Below are 19528 nucleotides of genomic sequence, written 5' to 3'. Positions count from 1 at the left end.
ACGGTCAATCAAACCATGTTCTGATGCTCATTGGTCAATTTAACTTTTAATATCTCTCTAAAATAAAACATCACCACAAAAAATCACCACCCTGGTAAGTTGGAGAGCAAGGGGACCTACTAGTTGAGCGAAAAATGATCCCCCTGGAGTGGCATTTAAGGGAGATACAGGGTTTTATGTCTCTCATAGGAATGAATGGGATTTGGTCTTTTTGGGTCCAACCTTGGCTCCAACTTGGCTTCAACAATGAAATAGAATTTTGGCCTCCATTCTATTTACTCTCAATGCATGACAACCCATGGGGTATATGAGCCACTGTTTGGGAATAGGTGGCAAAACAAATCTTAGGGAACCAAGTTTTATTTACCACAAATGCAACCAATTAATCTACAAGCCAAAACGGAATAAAGAAAATAAGGTAACAGCCATTGTCATTTCCACTCAATAAGAATCATTTTTATTGTAGAGGAAAAAAGCACAACTTCAAAGTAGCTTCTTGTTTTCCCATGGTTCAACTTTATGAACTGCAGAAGCCTGTGAAACAAAGAACACAAAATTAAAATCAAATTCATATTACACAGGCAAAGGTGCTACTTGGCTCATTAAATGTAGTTACCGGTACTCACCTTAGACTTTAGATGAATTGCACCAGGAAAAGCCACTCCTATTCCACCATGCAAGTTGCTATCGTTTCCACACTGCTCATCCTAAAAAGATTCACAAAAGGTATAAGCATGGGCATGCACAATCGGATAAGGATGCCCATGTCAACATTCAACTGTCGCTCAGACATCCAAGGAAGGTGCTTAGGCCATCTTTGGTCGTCAGACCTCTGGTGGAAACTACGAATGGCAAGGAATACACTTCATCACAGCGAGGAATGCCAATACAGTAGAAAATCCAGAAATCTACTTACCACTAGTCACAGAAATGCTGCAACTTGCTGAAGCAGGGTTTCCAACACAATCCTGTAAGAAAGATGGATGGTTTTAGATGCAAAGTTATAAACTGTCTTGATCAAATTTTTTATGGTATAATTGCTCGCTCAGACATCCAAGGAAGGTGCTTGGGCCATCTTTGGTCGTCAGACCTCTGGTGGAAACTACGAATGGCAAGGAATAAACTTCATCACAGCGAGGAAAGACAATGCATCATTTAGACACCCACTTACCACTTTCTCCATCCACAGTTGAAACGGGGGCATCAGACAAGAGGCATTCCGTGCAGTCTGAACCTTGATCAGAGATGACGACCTGAGGAGAGAAGAAAAAATGTCAGTTACAACATGCAATTCCAGTGCCTTTTATTCTTTGTGGCGGTATTCCATTCTCGCTCAGACATCCAAGGAAGGTGCTTGGGCCATCTTTGGTCGTGAGACCTCTGGTGGAAACTACGAATGGCAAGGAATAAACTTCATCACAGCGAGAAAAGAGGGAAAAAAAGACAAAAGTACATAACTCACATTTACATTAGCATTTTTCCACATGCAGTTCTGCCCACAAGGTACTGAGGCGTCTTGTGCAGACTGCAGCCCGTCCACAGATGACAATCTGTAGGAGAAAGTAATTTCAGTGAAACGCAATGCAAAGGTAGCGTATTAATGCATTGAATTCCACATGGTGTTATTCTATTCTCGCTCAGACATCCAAGGAAGGTGCTTGGGCCATCTTTGGTCACGAGACCTCTGGTGGAAACTACGAATGGCAAGGAATAAACTTCATCACAGCGAGGCTTAAAATGTTGAATTTGATGGAAGGTATACACATTTGTTTGGTCTCCAGTTTACTAGATTTGTATTTGGGATGTTTTACTTAAGTGACTAAGCAACAGGTATCCTTCAGAAAATGTTAATACTTTGTTCACTAAAAAAAGGAAACACAAATACTCACATTAATCCCAGCCGTGGCTTTGCCTTCCACATGGCCAATGGTTGCCTGTATGCCTGGTAGGAAACAAACAATGCACAAATTAACATATTGCATTCCAAAGAATTTCAAATAGTGTTTGAAACTTCGCTCAGACATCCAAGGAAGGTGCTTGGGCCATCTTTGGTCTTGAGACCTCTGGTGGAAACTACGAATGGCAAGGAATAAACTTCATCACAGCGAAATTAAGGAATGACAAACTTGAACGAACAGGAATCCTTACCTCAAGCTACCCCTTCATCATCTGTACTTTCTTTAGAACCAAGGGACACTGAGCATCTAAATGGAAATACAGAAAATGCACTACCATTAGTAAATATACACCTTGCATTTTCACAATACCAATTAACAGTGGCTTCGCTCAGACATCCAAGGAAGGTGCTTGGGCCATCTTTGGTCGTCAGACCTCTGGTGGAAACTACGAATGGCAAGGAATACACTTCATCACAGCGAAGACTGGGGTTGGATTCCGATAAGCGGACTTCAGTCCTCCCTTGTTTACTTGACTGCTTGTGACCCCATGATTTCATTGGCGACAGAAAATTCAATATCTTGCAAAAGCACAATTCTAATGTCATTTTCTCATCTGCAATCGGGATGGTGAATGAAATACAGTTCCCCAAACGTTATTGTGGCTAGGCTGACCGCTGGGAAACTTTATTTTCTCCACAGAGGCGGGGTGAGGCCACAAGCACAAGTGGAGGACAGGAGTGTGTATACTGGAATGCACTCTAGGAGAGACAAATGAGTAAATGTACTCACATGAACCATTTCAGCAGCATCTTCACGATGGTACAGCAGTGTCAGCAACATCTGGTAAGAAACAAGGAAGAACCAAATTAAACCAAACTCTGCCATTTCTCTACCTTGGAATTTGGAAAGCTAGCTTTCGCTCAGACATCCAAGGAAGGTGCTTGGGCCATCTTTGGTTTTAAGACCTCTGGTGGAAACTACGAATGGCAAGGAACAAACTTCATCACAGCGAGGTGAACTACAAAAGCAACTAATCTTTAACACACCTTGTCTTAGATGGAGTCTGCTCTTCCATTTGGCTGAAGCAGAGCTGGTCCAACTGCATCTCTTCACCTCAGTTGGACAGAGGCCACCCACACGCTTCTTCTGCATGGTACACAAATGACAAAACATGTTCAATAATTTTGCTTGACAACTGGCTGCACAGAATTTTAAAACATCTCGCTCAGACATCCAAGGAAGGTGCTTGGGCCATCTTTGGTCGTGAGACCTCTGGTGGAAACTACGAATGGCAAGGAATAAACTTCATCACAGCGAAGACTGAAGAGAAAACAAATGAGTAAATGTACTCACATCAACCATTTCAGCAGCATCTTAACTTCTGGTACAGCAGTGTCAGCAACATCTGATAAGAAACAAGGGAAGACCAAATTAAAACTCAGCCATTTCTCTACTTTGGAATTTGGAAAGCTAGCTTTCGCTCAGACATCCAAGGAAGGTGCTTGGGCCATCTTTGGTCGCAAGACCTCTGGTGGAAACTACGAATGGCAAGGAATAAACTTCATCACAGCGAGGGCAAAAAAAAGAAACCTGATACTATCTTCCAGACATTATTTACCTCATCAATCCTCTCCCATGGCCTCTGTCTGGTAGCATGGGATGATCCATTTTGGGAGTCAACGCATGACTTCACTCATCCTACACTTCCAGGCTTCCAGGCATCCATTGTCCTTCACCCTATAATAAAACCAAGTTCAGTATGGTGTGAGGTAATTTGACATTTGTTTGAGAAAATGCATTCTTAAATTGAACCATTAATGAATCATTCTCGCTCAGACATCCAAGGAAGGTGCTTGGGCCATCTTTGGTCGTGAGACCTCTGGTGGAAACTACGAATGGCAAGGAATAAACTTCATCACAGCGAGATATCAGAGGGGGGAAAACAGTGGAAGTTCACTTACAGTAGCCTTTCTCCACAGGCTTGTTTCCCCACAAGGCACAGAGGCGTCCTGTGCAGACCGCAGCCCGTCCACAGAAGACAATCTGTAGGATAAGGTTATTTCAGTTAAACGCAATGCAAAGGTAACGTATTATTGCATTAAATTGCACGTGGCGTTATTCTGTTCTCGCTCAGACATCCAAGGAAGGTGCTTGGGCCATCTTTGGTCAGGAGACCTCTGGTGGAAACTACGAATGGCAAGGAATAAACTTCATCACAGCGAGGGTACCGGTAAGGAAATTACTACCAACAAAGTTAAGCCAATTGGCTTACCTCACAACTAAGAATCCAGGAACACCGTAACTCCATTTCAGACACCTACAATGAAAGCATAAAGAACAGGCCATTTGACAATTGTTTTACGACGTGACTACAACTTGACTAACTGTCTCTTACCCTTCTATACCTAGGCTCAAAATGTTGGAACATCTTTACTTGGAAGAACACGAGTCAAACTGTGATAGGCATTAGTAGTAATTGTGTTTTTTTCTAATATGGGAGACTTATTTGTATCATTGCAGTCTATCCACTTGCATCTCCATACGACTCGTGGGCGGCCCTCACAAAGCTACTGCAATCGTGTTCTCAGGCTCAGCTTCAAACATAAGATTGTATACAACTAACAAAATAACCAGAACGTGTGTGTTTCCCTCGTGTTCATATTACAGTTATAAACTGTATATGTCCAACATATTAGTACTTACCGAGACGTTACAACGAAATGATTCTGCAAGGCGAGAGGCGTGCGTGCAACCCAACGGAGAGCATAGCATGGAAAGACTTTCACACGTGCTCAACATATCTATTTCAAGTTACAATCTGACGTAGAATACCTGCGACGGAAGTGAAACGCAAGAGCACGCGCGGGTAATTATTTTTATTTATAAAATATGAGAAGAAAATTAACGTTAAACCTTTGTGTGGTATAAACGTTATGGGTGTAGACAACGCATCCCTAACTTGAATTATAAAGAATCCATAGTTTTGCCATTTTGTCCGTTAACTGTACTTGGACTGCGATAGTCATGAGTAAACACAAGAGGGCACTGTTGACCGACCATCATTTGGGATAATCTGTGTCTGTGTGGAGTCAGTCACCAGCAGCAGGTGAAGTTGAACAACATTTTGCAGGATCAAAGATAGAAGGGTGTCAATCTTTGTGGTTTTTACTCGCATTGATGTAGGCCCTACTATAAGAATAGTTTGGTGTACAGATGGTGTTATGAACACACTCATAGTCATGCTACAAAATGTGCTTTGTTTGTTGAGTCCTTGCAGCCAGGGGCGGTTCTACCATTGGGCAAGGTCGGGCAATTGCCCGGGGCCCCGGCCTTTCAGGGGCCCCATCGTTTCCCACGTCAATACTACTTGAATGCACCATTTGGGCTTTCGGGGCCTTCCATTGAAGCACGGGGCCCCTTAGACCAATGTACCGGTTCCTGCGCAAATTAGATTCTAAGTTTCTGTAAAAGTGTAAGTCCTTTGCACCATTACTACATATAAAAATCATATTTCGGCATGTTGTGTATATATAGCCAGTGCCACACTTCAGCACGACGGTGGGACTTAAATTTGAACTCAACATTATGCCACAAGAAAATGAATAGTAGGCTAGGCCTACTTTTAGCAACTGTAGGTCACATGGGTGGTAGAATTATACAAATAAATGTTTCAAATATAAATGAAGACCATAAAAGAACGATATTTATGTGAATTTTCTTTGATTTATTTTTGTACATTGCGGCCTTGCATTGTGGGATACATTATAGCCTACCGGTAGTAGCCTGTCTGGCTGTTTGGAGAGAGCGCCATGTAGCAACCCAATGTAAGTAGGCTGCCGGATGTGAGTGCCCGGATATCCGCCCGACTATTTGCATGCATTTGCATTCATTTCCACCATCAGGAATGCTTTGCGGTACCACAGCTACCCTATGTGAGTCGCGCTGTGTCGCCTGACTGTCCCTTCTATAATATGATTGTTGTCTATCGTAACAACTCGGCCTCGCCCCCCGCCGCAAATATCCACCACACCACCACGGGTCCTCTGGTGTTGTGACCGTTTTAGGATCTTTTTTTTTCATATCCAATACTTGCACATTAAGAGTGACAATTCCATCATGGATGTTTAAACGATATGTGCGAATGCAGTCATGTTGAATTTAGGGTGGCCAAACCATGCCATGTCATGAAGAACGTGCATCACATTATTTAAAAAGCTCGTGTAAACAGTTATCCTGAGTGCCCGTGTCTTTTTGGAGATGGGAGGCTTTGATGCGCAAAGAGATGGGAGAGAAATGAGTTGTGCGCGCGCACACACATCTGCACAATATCCACCGGACACGAAGTTACTGGCTCCAATGTTTCAGCGTCCCGTTTGATTCTGTACTGACACTTTTAAGTTTATGTAGCACAATCAAATGAATAGGCTATGTCTAAATTATAGGCTGTAGTCTCCCATGTGCATAGTTTCACGTGTTGTTGGCATCACCAAATAATCTGCACAATATGCGGCATAACTTTTCGAGTGCTACATTTAGACCGGGTAAAGTATCGAGCATGGTCTGTCCCTTCAATAATATTAAGAGTGTCCCGTAACAACTCGGTATCGCCCCCCGCCGCAAGTATCCACCACAAAGGTCCTCTGATGTTGTGACCGTTTTAGGATATTTTCATATAATACAGAAATAAGAGCGCGCGCGCGCGCCTCTGACTGTATCTAGACACGGAGGGAGAATGGCTCCAATATTTATATTCAGCGCCCAGTTTAATTCTGCACTGACACTTTTAAATGTAGGACTACATGGCACAATCCAATGAGTAGGCTATGTCTAAATGTACTAGGCAGGCTCTAGTCACCAATCTGGCTTTGTTGTTTCGGCATCACCAATAATAATGGCACAATATGCGGCATGGTTTCGCGTGTTGTTTTGCACCACCAAATAATAACTACACAATATGCGGCATAGCTGCTGTTTTCTAACTCAGAGAGAAGGCTATGCCCAGATATTCTTTTAACTTGTAGGATATCCTGATGTTATGTTTCACTAATGTAAGGAGTAAAACTCAGAAACTTCCCGAGTGCTAGCTACATTTAGACTGGGTAAACTCGTGACTTTAATGCCTTCCGAAACGGAGTCTTGTGCAAAACTTTTTATTTAACATTGCGAATGGGCAGGATGATTTGTTAGACACGCACGTGCTTCAGAGCAGATAGAACTGTGCAAGGTGACTGCTGCAGTTTTCAGCTCAGTCCTCCTGGATAATAAAAACAAAATAATGCCGACGAGAAAGTAACGCCGTTATCTTTTGATGGATTCCCTTTGGGTGCCCGGTTGAGACAGTTTAATTTTCACACCCAAATCAATTCGGTTTTAAGTTATAATTCAATTTTATTGTTTTATTATTATTTTGATGTTATTGGTCACCGGGCCTATTCTTTTGATTGGGAGATCAAGGAACTCTCTAGTGTCGCCGAAACGGCGATGTGCTGTGGGCTCTTTACGCACGGCACCTATGTCCCTTCCATCTTCAGTCAGACTCAAATCGGACCGAAATCAAGCAGCTGAGGTTAAACTGTCGTAAATACACGACCGAAATCGAGTAGCTGAGGTAAAATAGACGTAAATACTCGGGCGGATATCCGGGCACTCACATCCGGCAGCCTACTTACATTGGGTTGCTACCACAGACCTGTATTAACCTAGACTGGCAATGGGCGGTTCTAGCCAGTGGCAGCTTTTCGGATTGACTGGGCGCATCTTTGCCTTTTTCGCGCCCTGTGGGCTCCTCCCACAGACGTAGCCCCGCCTAGTGGAGACTATCGCAGCTGTGTGCCATAGGAATGCATACGATTTCAAACGGTGATTACAACGTTATCAAAGTGGGTTTCAATCATTTTTTGTAAGATTTTGACAAGTCGTAACGTCTAAATTCTCACTCCAATAATGAAATAACCCTCACTACCTCCAAACGTTTTATTAGAGAGCCTGAAGCTGAGCGGTCTTGCCAGATAGGGCGGTTTCCCGCCCAATCGGGGCCGTTGAGGAAGGCGGTCTGTGGGTAAAAATGGACGGAAATAATCAGTGTTATCTGGCAACCCCGAAGCCGACTGTTTTCGTTGCCGCTTATGCAGGTTTGTGGATATTTGTGACACTGAATCGGCCATGCTTACGTGTGTAAAGCTTATTTTATGTACTTAACTCAGATGTAATGACAACTGTGTATATTGGTATGTATATTTCTTAAATAAGCCGTACGTTTTCAGTGAAGCAGCCCCCCCCCCAAGGACGCTGAAGGTAACCTAGCAACAACACGGCACAGCACATTGCAGCTGTGAAAATAACGAGCCACTTGAGAGCGAGACTTTTCTAGAACATTAATTTATACTAGAGCTTCTAAAGACGTTACACATGGCCTGGTCAGTGAACCAGTGTTGCAAAAAAATATATATTTTTAAAAACCCATCGGTGCATGACGTCATTACGTAATTACGGGAGTCTCCACTAAGATGGCGGACTACGATTCTGAGGCTCTGAGAAATCCGAAAATTTCGAGGGGCATTGCCAGTCTAGGTTAATACAGGTCTGTGGCGCCAGTTGCATCGGCAATGTTCTACCGTTATTTCTAATGTCAGCCTGCCCTAGAGAGCTGATTCGGGGAGCTTGTCCTTTCATGATAATAAGCCACATTAAGTCATGGTTGTCAGTGAAAACTCAGTCGTTTGCCTATGTTGTAGCATGCTTTCTTGACCTTGTTTATGGATGTAGGCAGAACATGATTTTTGCATCTTGATAAAAAGTCCGTGTTACAAATTGCCCTGCGTTACTTTGTGCTCCGCGCTCCTTTACTTCAGAGACAGAATTGTAAAATGACCAAGTCCCTTCAATCGCCAGTGCTAGCATGAACATAATGGATATTCAGAAGATATGTTGTACAGAAGCTACAAAGAAGGCACGGTAGGGGTTTATTCCTTTCAATCATGATGTCCGCCGCAGCACAATTTTGATACCGTATCATGACATACTTCACGCATTGTTGTCATTCGGTGTAACTATAGTCAAAAGTTGATAGCTCTAATGTCGGTTCGCTGCATTTATTTCTGGTTAGCATGACGGAAGTTTTGCTATTGTAGTCTAGCTGTTATATCACGTCACGAAGCAAGCTTGGTCACTTCAGAGTTGTGAGCGATATAGTTATTAGTTAGAACTAGAGAGGGGACTTGTTAACTATTCAACAGATGTGTGCACGCGCAGTTGGCGCAAGGTGCCTGTTGTTTCTCGTTTGTTGCCTAATTTCGGTTTCTGAAACACAATAGTGTCTACTTCAGTCATCGTTCCCTCTGTATTGGGTGTTCACTGGCTCAAGAGTGCAGTGTGCGTTATGGTGCACCGTGGTGTGTCGACTCGTGACTGTGTTTTCATCGGTGTGTTGTGCTATGGGCTATGTTTTAGTTGAAGGGGCGCATCACCATTTTTTTTTTTTAAGTTTTCTTTTGTAATCAACCCTCTACCGCGAATTGTCTCATTCTATCTTCTTTTCCCATTTATGGAACGAGTGTGGGTCTATCCTGGACGTGTTGCAGGCTGAATGCTCACATCAACAGCATAACTAAATCATTTGTCACCTTAAGGAGAAATTAATCTCTGCTTTTATTACATGCAGAGTTGGCTATTGTAAAAGTCACTCAGGCAGGTGCAACTTATCCACATGTTGCTGCTAGAATTCTAAATAGCAAAAGAGATCACAACACTCCAGTATTTGGTCATTTCACTGGCTACCAGTGAGGGTTTTTTGTTTTGTTTTGAGAATTTAGTTTAAAGTAGTCCTGATAGATAGTCTTAAAGTCACTAAATGCCTTGGACCCTAAATATAGGCTATTGTGGATGTGCTTGAGCAATATCATCCTTAGATGCCTTAGGTCTTCTCTGGTAGTGTCTAGGGTCAAATCAAGTGAAATGGCATAGTCATATGCTGCCTGCTGGGGCCAGCTAGATGTCCAAATAAGACCTGCCCCAACAGTATGATTTCAAAAGAAATCAAAAACAGCTTTGCTTTCATCTGCCTTTGGTGATAGTTATCTACTATCTACAGTATAGCAATATATTTTTCTCTCTTCTCTTTCTCACACTGAATGACAGTTGTGTATGATAATGTGCTATATAAATATTGATTGAATGTGGGGCCCACCTAGATAATCTTGCTTATGGGTTCCGTTGTTACGCCACTGCCTGCATACATCATCGATTATTAATTAATCATTTAAAAGGGGCCTCAAAATTGTTTCTTGCCCAGGGCCTCAGATTTCCTAAAACCGCCCCTGCTTGCAGCTACAGTAAAAAGTGCTGCAAAATTCACACAAACGTAATGGAAATGTAGCCTAGAGCTCTTTTTTGCATGAATTTATGTGTATTTTTCTGTTGACAGGTTTTTGCCATACGATGGGGATGAATGGTAGCCTGGCCAACCTTGCCACAGGTTGCCCAGTAACAGCAGTGACTCATCGCTTCCTTCCTCCAGTGCATCAGTCCAACAGCCCTGCTGGAGGTGTCGTCTGGGGAAGAAACATTCCTACCTCCTGGAGACTCATTCTGCAAAGAAGGTCTGTACAGTTTGTCACATGCCCTCCACAGTGGACATGCACATTGCACACACAAGCATGCACACATACACACACAGGCGCACACATGTGTGCACACACACACACACGCGCAAACACACACACACACACACACACACACACACACACACACACACACACACACACACACACACACACACACACACACACACACACACACACCTTCATATGCGTGTGTATGGTTTGTATACAGTTATCCCTTTCATGCAGATCCTCTCTTTTAAGCTTGGTGTTACCAAAACGGTATTGACCATGTCTTAATGTGATAGTTAAGACTCTCTGTAGTGTAATGTCATACAGTAGTAATGCTGTTATGATCTGGTTGAGTTATTTAAGCACAGTGAGTCGGATTGCTGACGAGCCATCTACATCAATAGACTGTAAATTTAGCCCATACCTATCCTAAGCCTGACTGATGAAGACCTTATCTGTGAATAGATTAATGCTTTTGAAGGGTGGCTGTCTGGTTTTGTAGCTCGCTGGATCAAATAATAACATGCCGCTATGTTTCTAACATAACCACAACAGGGGCGTCATCCGTTCCTTCTGGAAACACCTTTCTAATGCCACACCAATCATAGTTTACATTGCTATGGAGATGTCCTTAGAATGTACAGAGCATATTGAAATGTTGACATACTGTATAACTAGCATGGTCTTACTCAGTAATGTATGGGTTATTGAGTGTGGTGAACTCATACAGAAAAAAACTCATGTAGCCATACAGGTCTTATGAATTCTTATTTAGGAAATGGGTCACTTTTCCAGTATGTGCCATAGGCCTATGAGTAAGCACTCATATACAAACTGCATGTGCAATGTTTACCGTGTATGTTGCAGTTAATGGAATGTGTGCCTAATGTTTGAAGAAAATCAGGAAGGCCACTTTTATGTGCCATGTAAGAATTATATTTTCCATATATGAATCATTTTTGTAAGTTTTATATATAGTATCTTTCATCTCTATATCTTTATCATATATTGTCCCTTGGGAACCCATTTAGGTCAGTCTGATACATACAGTAAATAGTACAGTTTTAATAATGTGTAGTGACACTTTTAGTATTGAACTCGGCTCTGTGAGGGTTGAATTATCACAGCAAAATCTCCTGTGTAGAACAGATGACGACATGTTATGGCCATACATGAGTTGTCTGAGTCTGGGTCTGGGAAATACTATCAGTCCGTTTCACAGGTAGAGGGTGCTAAAGCGTTGTTTCTTTGAAGCGTTTCAAGGTAGTCTTGCCAAGACTGGCCTCCTTGGGGAGGGCTGTGTCGTGACTGAAAGGTTACATTGCATTTAACAGGGATAGCGAAATGCTACGCTACAGCTCGGTGAGATAACCTTAGCTTCAGGTGAGCGAGGAGAAAACATTATGGCTGACCAACACATCACTGGCTGATCGATGACCATGGGTGTGACTGAGGTATTCATGGTATTTGTCCATACATGATTGGGCTGATTAGATGTAATGTCTTAATGCATACTCCATGCATATGCCTCCCTGACCCCAAGCTCTATGGGGTTATTTGAGGTATTTTTTTTTAGCTGTGCGTTTGATTACCTAAGAGATGGTAATAGACTATCAGGGGGGATTTATTTTTTCTTTTGAAAATGGCTCATAATAAAAATGTATCAGCCTACCGGAGATGTCAGATACACAGTAGTGTATATATAGGAATGAATGAATGAATGAATACTCATTATATACCGTACTAGACAGCAATGAATGAATACTATACTACATAGCACTATACTAGTAATGAATGAATGAATGAATGAATGAATGAATTCTCACAATTTCCCCCCTTTATAGTGACAGTCCCTTTATGACCTTGCAGTGCATAACTGGAAGCAACAGTACTGTAACTAGCTATACTATAGTATAGGCTATTTTCTACTAGTAGAAATTAAGGGAGAATTAAGGGAGCAGAACAATAGTGTAGCACACGTGCATGCAGGACAGGGGAGAATTTAGTGTAACAAGTTGATATTAGTCACTTGTGGAGTTGTGTGCTGCTGTGTGCATTGGTGGTCAGTTTTTAACCTTGACAGCCTGTCAAGGTCAGGTAGCCTAGTAGTGGGATGTTCCATTCCACATCTTCCTTCATGACCCACGTCCCCAGGCCAGCACCTCCACCTTTGGTTATGTATTTACCATGTGTGTGGTTATACATTGCTGACAGTGCCATACCTTCGGGACAGGCGCGGGACAGATCTGGCCCACATCCTGACGAAACCCGTATAGATTTTTACCACAGCATGTGTAGTGTTTACAGTAAACGTTACGCTTGGCATTTGCCATTCAAGTAAACGCAACGCTTGGCATTTGTGTCCAGGTTTAAAGCCGCTCAGCATAAGGGCGCCCTATGCAGTCGAGTGGAAAAAATAAAACCTTATCTTGTAAATGTGGAGATATTCAGCCTACACTAGTCTCATATCAGCTGTCCTGTCCACCCCCCCCCCCCCCCCCACACACACACTGTTGGCATAACCCTGGAAGTGACCCGCCATGGCTGTCTGCGTCTTATGGAACAATATGCATACCTGTGCCTAATATGTCCTGCTGCCAAAGGTCTTTTTATATCACCTCTTCTCTTGGCAAAAGTTAACTGCTTAGCGAGTAAGTGGTGAGGCTTGGGGGACATGCTGTCATAACTATCGAGGTAGCCTATTGCCTGTGGCACAGCATTCTAGAATTTTGTTAAAATATATTTTTTGGACTTGTGTGGGACAAGACAGTTAGAAAGAAGACATTAAAGTTCTGGGAGAGAGAGATGGGGAAGGATCCGGAAACGAGCTCTGGCCGGAATCAACCCAGGTCCTGGCCTGGGGCGCTCCTAGGCTACAGGAGACCCCATAAGGCAAATTTTGCAATAAATTCACAAAGACAGTGTCATAATTACGAGCTGGGAATGAAGGATAACATGCCTACCAACTGTACTCAACAGGACAGATTTTTCCCAATATTTTCAGTTTTGGCCAATGAAGGGCCCCCTGGTAGGTGGGGGCACCTAGGCTGCAGCTATATCTAGCCTTTGCGTTAATCCGGCCGTGCCCAGGTCCCAGCAGGTAGCCTGAATGCCAAAGTCTTGCGTCACTGGGATGGGCGTGCCCTGGCTAGGTCCCAGGTGTAACAGTACAGTGCCTTAGCCATTGGAGCCATGGCCAGGAATCGCATTCTAGAATTTTGGGTTCAATCGGTGAAGTTACATTGGCTAAGCACTGAGTGTCCTGCTGTTCCTTAGCGCCAAAAATGGGGAGCCAATGTCAAACGAGCTTACACGGATGTCATCAGAATTTGTGAATGTGGTTGGTCCAGAAGTATACAGGAGAATTTCATTGACTCCCACTGGCCCTGCCTTCCTGCCTTTGGGATCTTTGCCAGACTAAGCTCCATCTACAGTACAAAATCTAATATCACAGGGTAGAATAAAGAGGAGAAATGCATTGCACAGACTGGCCTGAATAAGTCGTTTGTCCAAATGTGATATTGGCTGCTGTTGTTTGACCCCTGGGGCAGTTGTAGCTTGTTAAGTGCCTCGGATGAGCACTCTCTTTGATAATAGACATAAGACATCACCACTGTCTGCTACATCTACATCAGCTGTAAGCCTAGTGCCGGGGTTTTCAAACTTTTTTGTTCTGAGGACTCCTAATGGAGCATTTTGCAAGGAGCCCCTCAACAATTGCACCACAAATTACAGTTAGGCTAGCAATTGTCTTCAATAGTCATTTTAATGCAAAAGTGCAGCCTATGTACAAACCGCCTATTTTTGTTCAATTTGGGTCTGTTGTGTCACTATATTTCCCTCACAGTAGTGCATTGTGCTGTGTCATTTTTTACGTGTTTTGCATTGTCACAAAGTTTTTCACTGTACCCCTGGCAATACGTCACGGACCCCAATTTGAGAACCACTGGTCTTGTGTGCTGTTGCCATGGCTTGGTCAAGATCCCTTCATGATGTGTTTTTACCCCCAATCAATGACACCAGAGGTGAGGTGTCTGATTTTCCCACTCTGTTCACAGTTATGACGTTATGGTGTCAACAGGGGTGGCATAGATATCGGCTGTTCCTTGTACTGCCTCCACCAGGTGCAAATGATAGAAAGTAAGAAAAGGACGACACTTCACCCAAAGTGACACTCTCATAAAAGTGACAGCGGTCACTCGTCATGTTAATTAGCCAGGAACTCATTTTTTGAATCTTTTACATGCTTCCCATACATATCCCTGTAGCCAAAGAGAAGGTACAACCGGTCTAACAACAGAAATAGTTTTGATGTATTGCTGTTGTTAAACAAATAGCCGAGATGCCCCGATGTCACAACAAGTGTACAAGACTGTAAATCAGACTTGGGGGAGGTGAAAGGTGAAGTGTAGAAGGGAGGGACATACAGTCAGACATGAAAAGAAGAGAGTAGAGAGTAGTGAGGGAACCGAGCCGGGGAGGGAGAGAAAGAAATATGAGACGGTGTGTGTGTGCGTGTGAGAGAGAGAGAGAGAGAGAGAGAGAGAGAGAGAGAGAGAGAGAGAGAGAGAGAGAGAGAGAGAGAGAGAGAGAGAGAAGGTTAGGATTGCCTAATCCGCGTGACCCCATGTTGCAGTGTGTTGCTTTCCCAGTGTGCTGTTTCCATCGCCAGGCAACCGCAGAGGATGCCGCTGATATACAGCTCATTCAATGAGGAGCCAGAGGAGGTGTGGGCTCTAGTAGTGCCTATTTATAAGGAGGGCATTTCTGCCTGAGCTCTCTCTCTCTCTGTCTCTGTCTGTCTCTCTCTCTCCCTCTCTTTCTCTCTCTCTTTCTCGCTCTCTCTCTCACTCTCCACTCCCCGGTCTCTCTTTCATTCTTTCACTTTATTTCTCTTTATTTCTCTCTCTTTCTCTCTCCCTCTCTCTCTCTCTCTCTCTCTCTCTCTCTCTCTCTCTCTCTGTCTGTCTCGTTCTCTCTTTCAATATATCCACTCCCCGGTCTCTCTTTCATTCTTTCACTTTATTTCTCACTATTTCTCTCTCTCTCTCTCTCTCTCTCGCGCACGCTCTCTCTCTCTCAATCTCTCCACTCCTCTGTCTCTGTTTCATTCTTTCTCTTTATTTCTCTTTATTTCTCTCTCTCTCTCTCCTGATCAGCCAGCCAGAACAGGAACAAGCAGGAGCGGTGAGCAGGAGGGTTTTCTTTGCCCCATTCCTCAGACACCCGTTCGACCTTGATCTATTCTTCGCCCTACACACACACACACGGAGACAATGGAGGTTTTGGTTTTCACTTCCCAGGGGGGCTGTTAGGGGGACACACGCTCATAAACGAACAGTGAAGTTGTGCACAGAGAGGTGGGAGAGGGAGACTGTACTGTTTGACTGGTGGGCAGCTCCGGAGATGACACAGGAAGACAGGCAGGCAGGCAGGCAGGCGAGGAGCTGCACAGCATTGTTTCAGGAAAGAAACAATAAGGAAGACAAAAAGGAAATCATGCTTGTGGCCAGGCAGGGCTGGACTGGGGGAGAAATAGGGCCCGGGTACTTTTGGCTTAAAGGGGACCCTCATAATTAGCGGCCCAGAACTGACTCACCGGTGGACCCCCTACCCTCGTGGGCCCATGTTTTAAAAAAGAAATCTGAAAATAGGGGCCACAGGGTGCGGGGCACAGCGGGAAATGCTTGCTATGCCAGATGGCCAGTCCAGCCTTGTGGCCAGGCATGTGCGCATGAAGCACTGCTGTTTCCAGGGCTTGGGTACATGTAGCCAGAGTGCACCACAGGAAAGTGTCCCATTTGAAACCAGACACGCCCTGACACTGGATGCTCAAGTTATTCATTAGATTAGTGTTTCTCAACGGGGGCTCTGCAGCCCACCAGGGGGTGGGGGGTGGGGGGGGGTGTTGGGGAGCCCTTGGGGGATGTTGAGAAGGAGACAGCTGAGAGGGAGGCATTCAGTGTCAAATGGGGGGCAAATTTATGTTTTACTTTTAATACTAAGGGGGCGTTGACTCGCGAGCCATCCTACGTACTTCCGCCAAAGGATACAATCGCTTCAGAGCAAACAAATGCCAGACCATAAATACGAAATGAAATGGTAGTATTATGGGATGGTCAGGACCAGGCTAGGCGTTGACAGGCTTATGATGAAGTCAAGGAGTAGAGTAGAGTAGAGTAGAGTATTATTTATTGATCCCAGGGGGGAATTAAGGTGTCAAGTAGCATACACACATCAATACAGAAGACATTACCCACGAGACATTACACACATCCTTACACATGACGGTTAAGAATCACTGCATTAGAATCTGTCCTCCTCTACCGGTGGTCAGTTGGTTAAGTCTTTATGTAGTTGTGGGTACACACGTGTGATTAGTGTCTAACCTGGGAAAAATATAATTTCCTTGAACACTGAATGAAGGATGGCATTGCTTACCATGGTTTATCCATGACTTGGTGACAACCCTACATGTGACAGTAGAATGCTATTTAAATAGACGTTTCTGTTTGATTTAATAGACTTGGCTACTGTCCTTGACATTTTGACCTTAAAATGATATGTTGACGTGTCTCTCCTACATGCCTAACACACCAGTGGTGAGGCCTTTTGTCATATTAAACACAAAGCTGAATCTAGTTGTCATTTTGCTGCCTAGACTTAAATGCACAAAATGGCAGCCACCATTTTGCTCAGTAACTACATGTCCATGTAAAATTGAAACTTTTACAAGAGCAGTTCAGTAATTCCACATGTTTACAGTCGTACTTGTCAATGGAAAAATTGTTTCACGCCCACACTATCTGATAACTAACAAGTTTCAACAAACACATTAGCCCGTGTGAGACATCATCCCATGGGAGTTCCTTGGGGACCGTATTTCCTTTCATCGAGGACACTTACGAGGAAACAGGAAATCGTGATTGTAATGGTGAGACTGAAGAGGGAGGGTTTGTACTTAGGGAGAGAATGTGAAACAATGGCATAGTTGGGTGCATAAGCCACATTCACCAGCCGGGTTAAATGATATGACACCACAGTTCTTCTCAAAAACCCTCAGACACTTTTGTAAAAGAAGATTAGAGGATTCCAGGAAGTTTCCCCCAGTAGGGGTTGTTTCTGCCCATGCTATTCTTTTGCATCTGATGTAATGAAGAAAAAGAAACCAGAACAAAAAAAATAGGCCAATTACAGTTACAGTGTAGAATACATCAATTTCCCTTTCACACCATCTATAAAGTGTGTGTGTGTGCGTGTGCGCGCGCGTGTGTGTGTGTGTGTGTGTGCACGTGCACGTACACTCGTGTGTGCATATCAACATTTGCTGAGTCATTCTGCCATACATTAATATATATATTTTTCCCAGCACTCCAGTCAGCATGATGACTAGTTGCCTAGGGTGAGTAGATGTATTTGGGGAGCGAGTGTGAGTGTTTCTCGCTGGCCCAGCGCCAACAGAGCGTGCCAGGTGGTGTGAGAACAGCGCCGGTGTTTCAAGTGTGTACGCTCGGCAGCACAGGTCTGGGAACGAGGTCTGCTCTTTTCAGCAGCCAGGCCGCCAGCCAAGGCCCTGGATTAGCACCCCTGACATCCCCATTGCACAATCCACCCCGTGAACCCCCCAACCCTCAGCAATTCCTCCACGAGCACACACACACACACACACACAACATTCTTGAAACATCGACAGGGGTAAAGCAACACTTTTGTTTCCAGCCAGAGTGATTGTATGTTTCCATGAGGCACAGTTTCCGCCATCTATATAGTCTCATCCCGAATGAGATTGATTACTACTAACGACTGAAAGGGAGGGAGGAGAAGGGGGAGGTGGGAGGGAGGGCAGTGCCACCCAGCCACAAGCCACAATTTAAAATATCAAGGTGGGTGGAGATGGAGAGAGAGGGAGCTATCTTTTCATGCTTCATGAGGTACGGTACAGACTGAACCCATGATTAGCCCTTTCCAGTTAGTTCCAGTAGGCGAGAGGCTAAGTGTCTCGAGGGGGAAGTGGGGCCCACCTGAACAATAAGAGATTACCAGGGCAGTCCAGCAGTGGCAAGCACAGCGCTGAGATTTGCAGCTTTGGTAAAATCCTGATTTATTCCCTCAGGTTTAATTAGCCATGAAGCCATGAAGCCCTGCATGGAAGAAATAATGAGCCTTTTGTCTGGCAGCACTCTCGCTTGGAGGGAGGGAGGGAGGGAGGAGGAGAGAGGGTTAGAGAGGGGGTGGGGGTGAGAGGGCAGGAGCAGGCCGAGCCTGTTGGTGGCTCATCCCAAACTATGGAGCTGTGTTTCCCAGAATGCCTCTGAAGCTTCCTCCAAAGAACACAGATAAGACTTTTTGTCAGGCAATAGAAAGAAAACGTTGCCATTCCATTGCCACAATAAAATATTGTTTGTGTATATTGTATAGTGTGCAGACCATTCACTCACAAATGTTGCCAGTCAGTGCTCTCGTTTGTGGGGGAGGGAGGGAGAGAAGAGAGAGGTGGAGCAGTGGCAGGAGGGCAAGAATAGACAGCCTGTTGGTGGCTCATCTTACTGTAGAGCTATAGAGCTCTGTTTCCCAACATGCATCTGAAGCTCCTCAAAAGAACACAGATGTATTGTGTGCGTGTTGTTTAAATCATCAAATTAGTCCCACGGTTCTCACTGTCTTGCTGTTGGTGGTGGTGAAATCGTAGCCAATATTACTCCTGACCCAATCGTTAGACTTCATCAGTTGTTTTCACACGAGAATAATCAGGGGAAAGGTTCTCTGTGCATGTGTGGACAATGCCGGTGTTTGTGTAAGCACTCTTGCCTTTGAAAGTAAATTTACCCATGCACTCACTCCTCTTCTGTGAAATGGTTCTCAACATCTATCTGGCTGTTGAATAAGTTGTCTTATGTAAACAGTTTTGTCGAGGGCACTTTTAAACAAGCGGACAATGTTCTCTGCGCCTGAGTGTTCTCGCCGTAATGAATGTCTGAGTAAGCTCTTAAAGAGTGAATCTGCCTGTAAGTGTGTCACCAA

General features: G+C 44.1%; 1 long non-coding RNA gene and 11 other non-coding genes across 13 annotated transcripts; all 12 read right to left on the bottom strand.

Annotated features, from left to right (window-relative positions):
- Positions 1-428: 428 nt before the first annotated feature.
- On the bottom strand, positions 429-4718 carry LOC134451297 (uncharacterized). 2 transcript variants are annotated; one of them, XR_010035221.1, is made up of 14 exons: positions 4602-4718; positions 4171-4215; positions 3860-3941; positions 3517-3635; positions 3252-3303; positions 2945-3044; positions 2688-2738; positions 2149-2204; positions 1890-1942; positions 1463-1550; positions 1172-1253; positions 917-968; positions 627-707; positions 429-534 (listed from the first exon to the last, which is right to left on the bottom strand). It is a non-coding gene; the product is annotated as an uncharacterized LOC134451297 (long non-coding RNA). The 2 variants fall into 2 exon arrangements; XR_010035222.1 differs by having other exon boundaries at positions 1469-1550.
- Positions 782-877, bottom strand: LOC134451645 (small nucleolar RNA SNORD14). The gene has a single exon (XR_010035297.1). It is a non-coding gene; the product is annotated as a small nucleolar RNA SNORD14 (small nucleolar RNA).
- LOC134451608 (small nucleolar RNA SNORD14) lies at positions 1042-1137 on the bottom strand. Its single transcript, XR_010035262.1, has one exon. It is a non-coding gene; the product is annotated as a small nucleolar RNA SNORD14 (small nucleolar RNA).
- On the bottom strand, positions 1330-1425 carry LOC134451613 (small nucleolar RNA SNORD14). The gene has a single exon (XR_010035267.1). It is a non-coding gene; the product is annotated as a small nucleolar RNA SNORD14 (small nucleolar RNA).
- LOC134451609 (small nucleolar RNA SNORD14) lies at positions 1634-1729 on the bottom strand. The gene has a single exon (XR_010035263.1). It is a non-coding gene; the product is annotated as a small nucleolar RNA SNORD14 (small nucleolar RNA).
- Positions 2013-2108, bottom strand: LOC134451619 (small nucleolar RNA SNORD14). The gene has a single exon (XR_010035272.1). It is a non-coding gene; the product is annotated as a small nucleolar RNA SNORD14 (small nucleolar RNA).
- LOC134451614 (small nucleolar RNA SNORD14) lies at positions 2283-2378 on the bottom strand. The gene has a single exon (XR_010035268.1). It is a non-coding gene; the product is annotated as a small nucleolar RNA SNORD14 (small nucleolar RNA).
- Positions 2815-2910, bottom strand: LOC134451630 (small nucleolar RNA SNORD14). The gene has a single exon (XR_010035283.1). It is a non-coding gene; the product is annotated as a small nucleolar RNA SNORD14 (small nucleolar RNA).
- On the bottom strand, positions 3120-3215 carry LOC134451612 (small nucleolar RNA SNORD14). Its single transcript, XR_010035266.1, has one exon. It is a non-coding gene; the product is annotated as a small nucleolar RNA SNORD14 (small nucleolar RNA).
- LOC134451610 (small nucleolar RNA SNORD14) lies at positions 3376-3471 on the bottom strand. Its single transcript, XR_010035264.1, has one exon. It is a non-coding gene; the product is annotated as a small nucleolar RNA SNORD14 (small nucleolar RNA).
- On the bottom strand, positions 3727-3822 carry LOC134451611 (small nucleolar RNA SNORD14). Its single transcript, XR_010035265.1, has one exon. It is a non-coding gene; the product is annotated as a small nucleolar RNA SNORD14 (small nucleolar RNA).
- Positions 4025-4120, bottom strand: LOC134451641 (small nucleolar RNA SNORD14). The gene has a single exon (XR_010035293.1). It is a non-coding gene; the product is annotated as a small nucleolar RNA SNORD14 (small nucleolar RNA).
- Positions 4719-19528: the final 14810 nt, after the last annotated feature.

The sequence above is a fragment of the Engraulis encrasicolus genome, chromosome 6, assembly GCF_034702125.1.
Source record: "Engraulis encrasicolus isolate BLACKSEA-1 chromosome 6, IST_EnEncr_1.0, whole genome shotgun sequence".
Taxonomy (NCBI): domain Eukaryota; kingdom Metazoa; phylum Chordata; class Actinopteri; order Clupeiformes; family Engraulidae; genus Engraulis; species Engraulis encrasicolus.
This window is presented reverse-complemented; position numbering and strand designations above follow the sequence as displayed.